The sequence below is a fragment of the Colobus angolensis genome, unplaced genomic scaffold, assembly GCF_000951035.1.
Source record: "Colobus angolensis palliatus isolate OR3802 unplaced genomic scaffold, Cang.pa_1.0 Scaffold156, whole genome shotgun sequence".
In the NCBI taxonomy this organism is placed as follows: Eukaryota; Metazoa; Chordata; class Mammalia; order Primates; family Cercopithecidae; genus Colobus; species Colobus angolensis.
Window position 1 is genome coordinate 1,520,273 of NW_012114666.1, and position 11,035 is coordinate 1,531,307.

An 11,035-nucleotide genomic window follows, 5' to 3' on the forward strand; every position below is an offset into this window, starting at 1 on the left:
GCCATCTTTGACCCACACTTGTCCATCCCTGCTCATGCGGGTGGGAGGATGCGATACTCTGTGCCCAGTTCACCCGTGGACAGAGCCAGGCTCAGTCCCACCGGACTATGTGGAGAGAGTTGCAGGGTTGGGTGGGGGTCTCTGTATTAGCCTACTTGGGCTGCTGTAGCAAAATACCGTAAACTGGGTGGCTTAAACAACAGAAATGTATATTTTCACCATTCTGGAGGCTGGAGGTCCAAGATCCAGGTGCCAAGATGGTCGGGTTCTGGCGCAGACCCTCTTCCTGGCTTATAGACGGCCACCTTCTCACTATGGCTCACACAGCCTTTCCTCGGTGTGCATGGAGGTGGGGCATCAAGGAGCAAATGCTCTGGTCGGTGTCTCTTCTTAGAAGGGAACCACTCCCATCACATCAGACCAGGGCTTCGTGGCATCTAACCCTGGTCACTCCCCAAAAGCCTCATCTCCAAACCCCATCACACTGGGGGCACAAGCATTCAGTTTATAGTCTCTGAGGAAAAGTTCTAGAAGAAAGAAAAGGTTAACATTCTGAGAAGAGAAGATAAAACTGTCAAATGTTCTGTACAAAGATCTTTCTTAGAACTCTCTCATAGTGTTCATCTTCTCCCTTTCTGTTGTCACGGCCAGAGGAGCTCTGGTTGTCACCTCTCCAGCAGCTCTCTTGCTTGCAGCCCCACGGCAACCTATGGGCAGAACGCACTTCTTAAGGGGCAGTTCAGGTGTGGTTCCCCACTTTTAACAATGTTTTCTTCCAGGGTTACAGAGTAAGGCATGACATATTGGAAAATACAGAGAAAAAAACTACCCACAATCTCACACTCAGGGGAAGCCATATTTCCTTCCAGCTCTTTTAAACACACTATATTTTTATACAATTGAGGTCATTGTACTTATACAATTGTGTGTGTTGCTGCTTCACTTAAGTAGTGTAACCTTTTCCCTGCATCATTAAAATACCTTTGTAAAGACCCAAAACCATGGTGGCCAAGGGCGTGAGGTTGTGAGTCTTGTGCCTCACACCATGGCCAGGACATCTGGTCACAGGGATTGGCAGCTGTCCCAGGACCATAGTGGGAAAGCACAGTAGGAAAAAGCAGTTCCCCTGATGAAGAGAGTGGGTCTGTTTTATGCAGACAGAAGAATACATGTTGGTTCTTAACCTTCCCAAAGGCCTACCTCCGTATCCAGCTTCCCACCTGGCCAGAAGACACAGTGCTCACTCAGCCTCTCCCACTGTGTCCCCAGCTGCCCCATCCCTGTATTACTCCAAAGCTGGGGTCATTGTCACGCCCTGTATTTCCTGGCTGGGAGCAATCTCACACCTTCTCCTGTCTCCCTACAGGCATCATGTATGGTGAGGACTGCCTATCTCAGGGCTATCTAGGCCCAGTCCCGTCTTCCCCCAGGTCTGTTCCTTAATCAGTGGTTTCTTAATGAGAATCTATGGGGGGACACTGTGCTCAGGGATGGGGAAGCCATGGACAGCCAACAGGCATGGTCCTGCTCTCCTGAAGTTATAGTCTCGAGAATCAGCCTGTATTAGTCTGTTCTTATGCTGCTAATAAAAACGTACCCAAGACTGAGTGATTTTTTTTGGGGGGCGGATGGGGTTTCACTCTTATTGCCCAGGCTGGAGTGCAATGCGTGATCTCGGCTCACTGCAACCTCCGCCTCCCGGGTTCGATTGCTTCTCCTGAGTCAGCCTTCCGAGTAGCTGGAATTACAGGCATGTGCCACCACACCCGGCTAATTTTGTGTTTTTAGTAGAGATGGGGTTTCACTGTATTGGTCAGGCTGGTCTTGAACTCCTGACCTCAGGTGATCCACCCACCTCAGCCTCCCAAAGTGGTGGGATTACAGGCGTGAGCCATCACGCACGGCCGAGACTGGGTAATTTATAAAGAAAAGAGGTTTAAGTGACCCTCAGTTCAGCATATCTCGGGAGGCCTCAGGAAACTTACAATCCTGGCGGAAGGGGAAGCACACACATCCTTCCCATGGCAGCAGCAAGGAGAAGTGCTGAGCAAAAAGGGGAAAAACCCCTTATAAAACCATCAGTTCTTGTGAGAACTCACTCACTATCTTGAGAACAGCATTAGGGTAAACACTCCCACGATTCAGTTACCTCCCACCGGGTCCCTCCCATGACACAGGGGGATTACAGGAACTATTAGTCATCTTAATACAATTCAAGATGAGATTTGGGTGGGGACGCAGCCAAACCATATCACAACCACACAAATAACAAGGTGACCAGTGCCCTAAACCTCAAGGGCATCCCTTGAGGAATTCCCCCTTAGAGAATCAGGGATGGCTTCATGGAGGAGGTGATGTCTGAGCTGAAGTCTGACAGATGAGAAGTTACCTGGTCTGAGTGGCAGAGAAGAGAGTTCCAGGCCAAAGGGACTGCAGATGCAGATGTTCCAAGGAAGCACGGTGACCTCAGAAGTGGGTGAAGCTGGACAGCAGAGAGGTATCGGGAGCAGGACAGGAAATGGGGAGAGGAGGCTGGAGAGGACCGTGGAGCAGATCAAGTAGCACCTGCAGGACTGGTGCGGGTGTGGGACTGGTGCGGGCGTGGGACTGGTGCGGGTGTTGGTCCTTGTCTAAGAGCAATCATGAGGTGGCGGTTGAAATGATCAGTATGCCTCAGGCATCAATAGTGGATGGCAGTGGATCAGAGCTTAGGAAATAGAAGCTACTCTAGGTACTCCAAGTTTGTAGGGTTTAATCGAGGAACTGGGGGCTTTTGCAGGAGCAAAGGTAGTGAAGGATGGAGGTGTTGCCAGGAAAGATCATGGTCTGCTTCACAGAGGGCTCAAGAAGAAGCTCCGGCCGGGTGTGTGGTTGTCAGGAGATCACCGAGAAGCCCCTGGGAAATCTCAGATCTCCCGTGCTCCTGGCTGCAGCTGCCTTGGAGATCAGCAGCTCCTTCTTTTCTTCCACTGTCCAGGTTTCTCACAAGAACCTCTCCTTGCAAAAACTAACCTGAAGCCCATGAAAGAAGGATCCTTGGAAACACAGATCCTGCCCCTCCAAAGCCACTTTAGCTGGACATGGAAGCAAGGAGAGCCCCAGACAGCCTGTGCGCATGGTGTGTGGTTCACAGCAGGTGGTTTGGAGTCTGACAACTTGGGTTCAAGTCTTGCTACCACCACTTTTGAGATACGGGACTTAAAGCACGTGACTTACTGTGTGGGTCTCAGTTTCCTCTTCTGTACCATCTGCCATGGGTTGGTTAAGAAGCTGAAATAGGCCGGGCATGGTGGCTCATGCCTATAATCCCAGCACTTTGGGAGGCTGAGTGGGGGGGCGGGGGGGCGCATCACCTGAGGTCAGCAGTTCGAGACCAGCTTTGCCAACATGGTGAAACCTCATTTCTACTAAATAGACAAAATTTAGCCTGGGCCGGTCGTGGTGGCTCACGCCTATAATCCCAGCACTTTGGGAGGCCGAGGCAGGCGGATCACGAGGTCAGGAGATTGAGACCATCCTGGCAAACACAGTAAAACCCCATCTCTACTAAAAATACAAAAAATTAACCGGGTGTGGTGACGGATGCCTGTGGTCCCAGCTACTTGGGAGGCTGAGGCAGGAGAGAGGCGTGGGCCCAGGAGGCGGAGCTTGCAGTGAGCTGAGATCATGCCACTGCACTCCAGCCTGGGTGACAGAGTGAGACTCCGTCGAAAAAAAGAAGCTGAAATGGGTTAATATGCACGATGCCCTTAGACCAGCACCTGGAAGTTAGTGAGGCTCACTGTGATTGGCTGCTATTCATGATTCCATAGATGGTTCTGGCCTCAACGTGGAGAATGGATAGCTATGAAGTGATCGCAGAAGAGGGACAGCTGTCCTGGGAGAGGCAGCACTGGCTGGGATGAGATGGTAGTGACAGGGCCGGAGCACTGCCAATGCGTTTGGGGACTCCTCAGGGGATGAGATTGGCAGAGCATGGTTGCAGACTGGAAATGGGGACAGGACGGGGAGAAGGAGGCCTCAACACCAACTCCCTGAGGGTCTGCCTCATGCAGCCCCCTGAATGTCGCCGGAGCTCACTTCTCTTTGAGCACCCAGCTCATGCTTGGTGCATGGTGGGTGCAGCAGGCCCCAAGGAGGGCACGTTGCAGATGTGGCTGCAGTGCGCAAGAAAGCAGCCGCAGGGCGTGAAGGCAAGGCCGTAACATGATGCCTGCGAGAAAGAGAGTCACACAGGGGCCTGCGGCAGGTGCTAGAAAGGTATTTCTGAGAACTCGTGAGCGACTGCCTCACAGCTGGGCAGGGAAGCGTGCTTTTACACTGTTGGTGGGAGTGTAAATTGGTTCAACCATTATGGAAGAGAATGTAGTGATTCCTCAAGGATCTAGAGACAGAAATACCATTTGACCTAGCAGTCCCATTACTGGGCATATGCCCAGAAGAATATAAATAGTTCTGTTATAAAGATACATGCATGCATATGTTCATTGCACAGTATTCACAATAGCAAAGACATGGAATCAACACAAATGCCCATGAATGATAGACAGGATGAAGAAAGTGTGCTACATATGTACCATGGAATACCATGTAGCCATAAAAAGGAACGAGATCATGTCCTTGCAGGGACATGGATGGAGTTGGAAGCCATCACCCTCAGCAAACTCATACAGAAACAGAAAACCAAACACCACATGCTCTCACTTATAAGTGGGAGCTGAATGATGACAACGCATAGACACATGGCAGGGGCAGGGGGCGGGGCGGACAATACACACTGGGGCCTCTTGAGGGGTGAGGAGGGAGAGCATCAGGAACAATAGCTAATGGATGCTGGGCTTCATACCTAGGTAATGGGGTGATCTTGGCAGCAAACCACCGTGGCATACATTTACCTATGCAACAAACCTGCACATCCTGAACTTAAAATAAAAGTTGAAGACAGGCCGGGTGCAGTGGCTCACGCCTGTAATCCCAGCACTTTGGGAGACCAAGGAGAGCAGATCACCTGAGGTCAGGAGTTCCAGATCAGCCTGGCCAACATGGTGAAACCCCGTCTCTACTAAAAATTCAAAAATTAGCCAGGTCTGGTGGCAGACACCTATAATTCCAGCTACTTGGGAGGCTGAGGCAGGAGAATCACTTGAACCCGGGAAGGTGTAGGTTGTACTCTGGCCTGGGTGACAGAGTGAGACTCCATCTCAAAAAAAAAAAAAAAAAAAAAAAAAAAAAAAAAAACCAAGGTGAAATTTACATAACATATAATTAACCACTTTAAAATGTACAATTCAGTGGCTTCTAATACATTCTCACTGTGCATGCATCACCACTCTGCAGTCCCAGAACACCTTCATCACCCCAAACGGAAGCTCTGCACCTGTTACCTAGTCAGTCCTCATCCCTTTCCTGCCAGCCCCTGGCAATGTGTCATCTTTATGCCTCTTTGGATTTGCCTCTGGACATTGCATATCAATGAAATCATAACAGTGTGTGATTTTTGTGTCCACCTTCTTTCAATTAGCATGTTTACAAAGTTTATCCATATTACATCATGTATTGGAACTTCCTTCCTTTCACGGCTGAATAATACTTGGTTGCCTGGCTATTCCACAATTGTTTATTCATTTCTGGATGGCCATTTGGGTTGTTTCTGCCTTTTGGCTGTTGCAAATAATGCTACCATGAACATTTGTGTACAGATATATGTCTGGGCCTCTGTTTTCCATTCTGTTTGCTATATACCTAGGATTGGAATTACTGGGTCATGTTGTAACTGTTTAACTTTTTGAGGAATTGTCAAATTGTTCTGATGAATTATTTTTATTTTTATTGTATTATATTTTATTGTTTTGAGACAACGTCTTACTCTGTCACTCAGGCTGGAGTGCAGTGGCATGCTTTTGGCTCACTGCAGCCTCAACCTCCCAGGCTCAAACAATTCTCCCACTTCAGCCTCCCTAGTAGCTGGAACTGTAGACGTATACCACCACACCCAGCTAATTTTTGTTTTTGTTTTTTGTTTTTTTTTTTGTAGAGACAAGATTTCACCATGTTGACCAGGCTGAATTTTTTTGTAATGGAGTTAGAACCTTTACATCAAGTACATCAAATACACACATTGCTAGACAAATAGCTTGATGATTTTTTCCATATATATGGAAAAAGAGATAGAACATTTCCATGACCCTGGAGTACTTTCTTGAGCCCCTTTCCAGGCAGCACTTCTCCCATCCCAACAGAAAGGTAACCACTGTACTGAATTCTCTCACTGTCGATTAGCTTTGGAACTTTATGTAAATAGGATCATATAGTGAGTTCTGTTTTTTGTCTGGGTTCTTTGTCTCAACACAACATCTATGAGATTCATTGATGTTGTTGTTATTTTTTATTGCTGAGCAGTATTCTACTGATGAATATACCATACTTTTTTTTTTTTTTTTTTTTTTTTGAGAGAGAGTCTCGCTCTGTCACCCAGGCTGGCGAGCAATGGTGTGATCTTGGCTCACTGCAACCTCCACCTCCCGGTTTTCCTGCCTCAGCCTCCTGAGTAGCTGGGATTGCAGGCACACACCAGCACACCCGGCTAATATTTTTTGTATTTTTAGTGCAGATGGGGTTTCACCATGTTGGTCAGGCTGGTCTTGAACTCCTGACCTTGTGATCCACCCGTCTCGGCCTCCCAAAGTGCTGGGATTACAGGTGTGAGCCACAGTGCCCAGACGACCATAACTTATTTATCCATTCTATTTTGGATGTATATATTTGAGTTGTTTCCAGTTCTTCGTTCTAAGGAACCAAGCTGCTTTGAGCAGCCTGTGCTTCTCTTTGTGCAGATGTGCATGCACTTGTCTTGCTCACGCCTTCAAGGAGAGCATGCACTTAGCGTGAGTAGGTGCAGCCCAGCAGTTTCCCAAGGGGTGGAGCCCATGGAGCGTGCACCCTGAAAGGCAGGAGGGTTCCAGTTGTGCCACCTTCTCATCAATACTTGGTATTTTAACCTTTTTTTTTTTTTTTTTTTTTTTAGCTATCCTAAAATAATTTCAATAAAATTTCAATAAAATTCAACTAACAGAATTTCAAAAAAAATTATTTGATACATTGAGTGGGTAAAACATTCAGACAGCTTCTAGTTCGAAAAGTATGTAAAAGTGAATACTAAGAGGCCTCCCTCCTGCCCTGCCCCCATCCATCCACCCCAGTTCCCATCCCAATAGGAAAGCCCTATTAATAGTTCATTGTTTATCCTCCCATATATTTTTTATAGATAAAAGGCAATGCAAATATATATATATATAGAGAGAGAGAGAGAGAGAGAGAGAGTCCCCATTTTACACAAAAGGCAGAATATTATGCACACTTTTCTGCATCTTGCTTTTTCCATTGAGCCATCTTTCAAAGCTCCTTTCACTTCAGTACATGAAATTCATGAGTAGATGTGCCGTGATGAGGCCCCCTTGCTGGAAATGTTTAGGTGGTGGTTGATTGTTTGTGTCTACAGAGAGAATTGCAATAATTAGCCTTGTGCAAAAATGATCTTAGTCCCGCTCAAGAGCAGAACTGGCCAGGCACAGTGGCTCAGGCCTGTAATCCCAGCACTTTGGGAGGCCAAAGCTGGTGGATCGTTTGAGCCTAGCAGTTTGAGACCAGCCTGAGCAACATAATGAGACCTGTCTCTACAAAAAGGAAAAAACTTCGCTGGGTGTGGTGGCACATGCTTGTGGTCCCAGCTACTTGGGTACACGAGGTGGGAAAATCACTTGAGCCTGGGAGGTTAAGGCTGCAGTGAGCCATGATCATGCCACTGCACTCCAGTCTGGGTGACAGAGTGAAACCCTGTCTTAAAAAAATTATCATTCATATTTACTTATTCATTCTTTCATTCATTCAGAAATACCAGAAATATCACTTGGGGTCCTTGTTAGGTGTCAGGCACTGTTTCAGGTACTAAGAGGAGCCAGTCACAGTGGCTCACACCTGTAATCCCGGCACTTTGGGAGGCCGAGGTGGGCAGGTCACCTCAGGTCAGGAGTTTGAGACCAGTCTGGCCAACATAGTGAAACCTCATCTCTACCAAAAATACAAAATTAGCCAGGCGTGGTGGCATGTGCCTGTTATCTCAGCTACTTGGGAGGCTGAGGCAGGAGAATCACTTGGACCCAGGAGGCGGAGGCTGCAGTGAGCTGAGACTAGACCATTGCACTCCAAACTGGGCAAAAAGACTGAAACTCCGTCTCAAAAAAAAAAAAAAAAAGTACTAGGAGGCATCTCAGGACCTAGAACACTTGGACAGTATGCTGTGCATAAAAGATGCTCAGCCTAATGTTTGTTAGGCAATGAAATGAGTCTCTAAAGAGCTTTCCAGCAACACCATTCTTGTTTGCTGTTGGTTGATTTATTGTTTGTGACGTTTTCAACACAAAATCAATTGAAATTCCAGCTTTTACAGTTTGTGAAAATTGTAATCTGTACAAAAAATGCACAAATTTGTTAAGATTTGCAAAATCTACAATTTATTATTTGTGTGACTTGGAAAAAAAATATTTAAATTTCTGAGCTTCAGGCTCCAGACTGTATGAAGGGGGATAATAACATAACCCACAGGCTTTTTCAGGAGGGGAGAGAAAGTGAGCCTTAGAAAGTGCTTAGTGCGGCCGGGAGCAGTGGCTCATGCCTGTAATCCCAGCACTTTGGGAGGCCGAGGCAGCTGGATTACTTGAGGACGGGAGTTTCAGACCAGCCTGGCCAACCTGGTGAACCTTGTCTCTACAGAAACTAGAAAAGAATTAGCCAGGTGTGGTGGGGCATGCCTGTAATCCCAGGTACTCAGGAGGCTGAGGCAGGAAAATTGCTTGAACTCGAGAGGTGGAGGCTGCAGTGAGCTACGCTCGCGCCACTGCTCTCCAGCCTGGGCGACAGAGCCAGACTCTTGTCTCAAATAAAATAAAATAATAAAATAGTGCTTAATGTGCAGTGCCTGCCTGCAGAAAGCCCTCAACAATGCTAGCACTGGTTATGCTTAGGACCTGGATAGCTCTGTGACATCTCATGAAGCTAGAATGGTTGAGGAAGAGGAAAGGAGGACTGTGCCACCTCAGCCTTCCTTCCCCTGATCTCAGCCTTCCATCCCCCAATCTGCTCTTTCCTCTTCCATTTTGAAGTGACCACATCCGAAGGAGGCAGAATCTCATCTGTCGCCCCTTAGATCAAAGTCTCCCTGGTCTGAGCAGCTGGCAGGTCTCTCTAGGTGTCCTGAGGGGGCTGATGGAGCATGGCAGGCCCTACTCCTTGTCTGCCTGCACCTCTGATTAGCAACACATTTCCCCTAGCACAGCCCTCGGGTCACCTACCTGAAGTCACACTCGATGCCCTGAGATTCCTTTTGCAAAGTATGTGACAGCCCTTTCCAGGTCACTGCAGTGGAATTTGACCTCTGGAGCTGGGCTCTCCCACTTTCCAGAGTCATAGTATTCCACGGTTTGTTCCCACCCTCCTCCAAAGACAGCAGTCGTGGGCATTTTCATTTCAATGTGCACTTCTTGTTATCATTAGTATTTGTCTTTTACAAAAGTCATATATTCTCATTATAAAAATATAGAAACATAACCGGAGAAAGTGGATCCTTTTCTCCAGAAATGAGCAGTGTGTGAAAATTCCTTTAGAATGTATTTGCCTACCCTGACCATATTTTTTAAACTAAAATGGAATAACCACATATTGTTTAGTCATCTTCATTTTCTTGTTTCTTTTTTAACTTTAGGCACATCTTGGACATCATTCCAAATAGAGTCATCCTTTTTGAACGGCTGCAAAGAAACACATCATATGGATGATCTGTAACAGGGATCCCCAACCCCTGGGCAAGGACTAGCACTGGTCTGTGGCCTGTTAGGAACGGGGCCACACAGCAGGAGGTGAGTGGTGGCCACAAGCGACCATTACGATCTGAGCTTCGCCTCCTGTCAGATCAGCAGTGGCATTAGTCTCATAGGAGCATGAACCCTATTGTGAATTGCACATGCGAGGGATCTAGGTTGCACACTCCTTATGAGACTCCAACAAATGCCTGGTGATCTGAGGTGGAGCAGCCTCTTCCCAAAACCATCCCCCACACCCACCCCCTCCCAGTCCGTGGAAAAACGGTCTTCCATGAAACTAGTCCCTGGTGTGAAAGAGGTTGGGGACAGCTGATCTACAGTATACTGTTCCCACCCCATGGGTTGATATTTAAGTGGCTGCCAACATTTTGCTATTACAGATAGCTCTGCAGCAACAAACAGCATTATACACGTATGGTATGACACTTGAGGAACTGTAAAATTGAAAGTTGAAGTTACAATTGCAAAAATAGAATCTGGGCCAAATAATAGCCATAATATCAGTCAAGGGCCCACTGGATCCAGGCATGGTTTAATGCGCTTCCTGTTTACCAATTAATTTGATCCTTACAGCGATCTATGAATCAGGCACTGCCAGTCCCATTTCCAGGTGTGAAAACGGAGGCAGGGAGAGGTTAAATAATTGAAATCACATGGCTGGTAAGAAGTATGTTTCGCCTTCTGACCCATATTCCAACACCGTCTTCCAGAAAGAGTGTATCCAGGCGTGCTGTTGCCAACTCGGCCTTCCTCCACTACAGCAGAAGCAGAATGCAGAGGCCTGTAGCTTACAATGACCGAGTACTTCGCGTAGATTCTGCCATTGCAATCCTTACAACCACCCCATTAAGCAGGAACCCTCCTTATCCCCCTTTACTGATGGGGAAACCAAGGCACAGAGCTTAAGTGTTCACTTGTGATCTGCCTGCTGGTATAAGCAGATTTGGAATCATGATCTGTTGAATTAAACATAATTCACGTGAAAGTGGTTTAAGAAGTTTATGGGCACCCAAGACTACTGGTCCACTAGGTGACCCCTCTCCCCCAGGCATTCCCTTTGTACATCATTGGTGGATTTGGTGTCATTTGTGGTTGGCAGTGACAGTGCCCTTGGAGACCTATGGGGGTGGCTGGGATGATTTCAGCACAGATGTCAAAGC